This window comes from Oncorhynchus keta, unplaced genomic scaffold (assembly GCF_023373465.1).
Source record: "Oncorhynchus keta strain PuntledgeMale-10-30-2019 unplaced genomic scaffold, Oket_V2 Un_contig_27632_pilon_pilon, whole genome shotgun sequence".
Taxonomy (NCBI): Eukaryota; Metazoa; Chordata; class Actinopteri; order Salmoniformes; family Salmonidae; genus Oncorhynchus; species Oncorhynchus keta.
Genome location: NW_026285627.1, coordinates 3,368 through 6,688, shown reverse-complemented (window position 1 = coordinate 6,688; position 3,321 = coordinate 3,368). Strand labels below are relative to the sequence as shown.

General features: G+C 47.8%; 1 long non-coding RNA gene across 2 annotated transcripts; it reads left to right on the top strand.

Moving 5' to 3' along the window:
- The first annotated feature begins 230 nt into the window (after positions 1-230).
- On the top strand, positions 231-2,551 carry LOC127922913 (uncharacterized). Of its 2 annotated transcripts, XR_008112780.1 has the most exons (4): positions 231-378; positions 564-673; positions 1,104-1,257; positions 1,855-2,551. It is a non-coding gene; the product is annotated as an uncharacterized LOC127922913 (long non-coding RNA). The 2 variants fall into 2 exon arrangements; XR_008112779.1 differs by lacking the exon at positions 1,855-2,551 and having other exon boundaries at positions 1,131-1,450.
- Positions 2,552-3,321: the final 770 nt, after the last annotated feature.

The window sequence follows — 3,321 nt, the reverse complement described above, 5'->3', positions numbered from 1 at the left end:
GGAGAGAGAGAGATGAACAACATAGGAGGAGAGAGAGAGGTGAACAACATAGGAGGAGAGAGAGATGAACAACATAGGAGGAGAGAGAGAGAGATGAACAACATAGGAGGAGAGAGAGAGATGAACAACATAGGAGGAGAGAGAGAGATGAACAACATAGGAGGAGAGAGAGAGTGAACAACATAGGAGGAGAGAGAGAGATGAACAAACATAGAGGAGAGAGGTGAACAACATAGGAGGAGAGAGAGAGATGAACAACATAGGAGGAGAGAGAGAGATGAACAACATAGGAGAGAGAGAGATGAACAACATAGGAGGAGAGAGAGAGGTGAACAACATAGGAGGAGAGAGAGAGATGAACAACATAGGAGGAGAGAGGTGAACAACATAGGAGGAGAGAGAGAGGTGAACAACAGGAGGAGAGAGAGAGATGAACAACATAGGAGGAGAGAGAGAGGTGAACAACATAGGAGGAGAGAGATGAACAACATAGGAGGAGAGAGAGGTGAACAACATAGGAGGAGAGAGAGATGAACAACATAGGAGGAGGAGGAGAGAGAGAGAGAGAGATGAACAACATAGGAGGAGAGAGAGAGATGAACAACATAGGAGGAGAGAGAGAGATGAACAACATAGGAGGAGAGAGAGATGAACAACATAGGAGGAGAGAGAGGTGAACAACATAGGAGGAGAGAGAGAGAACATGAAGAGAACATAACAACATAGAGGAGAGAGAGAGATGAACAACATAGGAGGAGAGAGAGAACAACATAGGAGGAGAGAGAGATGAACAACATAGGAGGAGAGAGAGATGAACAACATAGGAGGAGAGAGAGATGAACAACATAGGAGGAGAGAGAGATGAACAACATAGGAGGAGAGAGAGAGATGAACAACATAGGAGGAGAGAGAGATGAACAACATAGGAGGAGAGAGAGATGAACAACATAGGAGGAGAGAGAGAGAACAACATAGGAGAGGAGAGAGATGAACAACATAGGAGGAGAGAGAGAGAGGAACAAGGAGAGATAACAACATAGGAGAGAGAGAGATGAACAACATAGGAGGAGAGAGAGATGAACAACATAGGAGGAGAGAGAGAGATGAACAACATAGGAGGAGAGAGAGAGATGAACAACATAGGAGGAGAGAGAGATGAACAACATAGGAGGAGAGAGAGATGAACAACATAGGAGGAGAGAGAGATGAACAACATAGGAGGAGAGAGAGATGAACAACATAGGAGGAGAGAGAGAGGTGAACAACATAGGAGGAGAGAGAGAGATGAACAACATAGGAGGAGAGAGAGATGAACAACATAGGAGGAGAGAGAGATGAACAACATAGGAGGAGAGAGAGATGAACAACATAGAGGAGAGAGAGATGAACAACATAGGAGGAGAGAGAGATGAACAACATAGGAGGAGAGAGAGATGAACAACATAGGAGGAGAGAGAGAGAACAACATAGAGGAGAGAGAGAGATGAACAACATAGGAGGAGAGAGAGATGAACAACATAGGAGGAGAGAGAGAGATGAACAACATAGGAGGAGAGAGAGATGAACAACATAGGAGGAGAGAGAGAGAGATGAACAACATAGGAGGAGAGAGAGAGATGAACAACATAGGAGGAGAGAGAGAGAGATGAACAACATAGGAGGAGAGAGAGATGAACAACATAGGAGGAGAGAGAGATGAACAACATAGGAGGAGAGAGAGAGATGAACAACATAGGAGGAGAGAGAGAGAGATGAACAACATAGGAGGAGAGAGAGAGAGATGAACAACATAGGAGGAGAGAGAGAGATGAACAACATAGGAGGAGAGAGAGAACAACATAGGAGGAGAGAGAGATGAACAACATAGGAGGAGAGAGAGGTGAACAACATAGGAGGAGAGAGAGATGAACAACATAGGAGGAGAGAGAGAGGTGAACAACATAGGAGGAGAGAGAGAGATGAACAACATAGGAGGAGAGAGAGAGGTGAACAACATAGGAGGAGAGAGAGAGAGGTGAACAACATAGGAGGAGAGAGAGGGCAAGGTAAAAGAGAGGTAGTTGACTTCATTGATCAACAGAAATGTGCCTTCTGCTTATCCCACAGAAACAAACACAGGTAAAAGAGGCTGGAGCAGAGGGGAGGAGCAGTAACCAATTTTAGAGGTTAATGGTCTTGCTCAAGGGCACAATGGCAGGCAGGATAAGGCATGTAGCTGTCAGCCCACTTCCTGCAGCTGCTGGTCCATCTCTCTCTAACCTCTAGGAGATCTCCAGCTGCATCTCTCTCTAACCTCTAGGAGATCTCCAGCTAATGGTCCATCTCTCTCTAACCTCTAGGAGACCTCCAGCTGCTGGTCCATCTCTCTCTAACCTCTAGGAGACCTCCAGCTACTGGTCCATCTCTCTCTAACCTCTAGGAGACCTCCAGCTAATGGTCCATCTCTCTCTAACCTCTAGGAGATCTCCAGCTGCATCTCTCTCTAACCTCTAGGAGATCTCCAGCTGCTGGTCCATCTCTCTCTAACCTCTAGGAGACCTCCAGCTGCTGGTCCATCTCTCTCTAACCTCTAGGAGACCTCCAGCTAATGGTCCATCTCTCTCTAACCTCTAGGAGACCTCCAGCTGCTGGTCCATCTCTCTCTAACCTCTAGGAGATATCTCAGCTGCTGGTCCATGCTCTCTAACCTCTAGGAGATCCAGCTGCATCTCTCTAACCTCTAGGAGACCTCCAGCTGCTGGTCCATCTCTCTCTAACCTCTAGGAGACCTCCAGCTGCTGGTCCATCTCTCTCTAACCTCTAGGAGACCTCCAGCTGCTGGTCCATCTCTCTAACCTCTAGAAGACCCTCCAGCTACTGGTCCATCTCTCTAACTAACCTCCAGCTGCTGGTCCATCTCTCTCTAACCTCTAGGAGACCTCCAGCTGCTGGTCCATCTCTCTAACCTCTAGGAGATCTCCAGCTGCTGGTCCATCTCTCTCTAACCTCTAGGGAGACCTCCAGCTGCTGGTCCATCTCTCTCTAACCTCTAGGAGACCTCCAGCTACTGGTCCATCTCTCTCTAACCTCCAGCTGCTGGTCCATCTCTCTCTAACCTCTAGGAGACCTCCAGCTGCTGGTCCATCTCTCTCTAACCTCTAGGAGACCTCCAGCTGCTGGTCCATCTCTCTAACCTCTAGGAGACCTCCAGCTGCTGGTCCATCTCTCTCTAACCTCTAGGAGACCTCCAGCTGCTGGTCCATCTCTCTAACCTCTAGGAGACCTCCAGCTGCTGGTCCATCTCTCTAACCTCTAGGAGACCTCCAGCTGCTGGTCCATCTC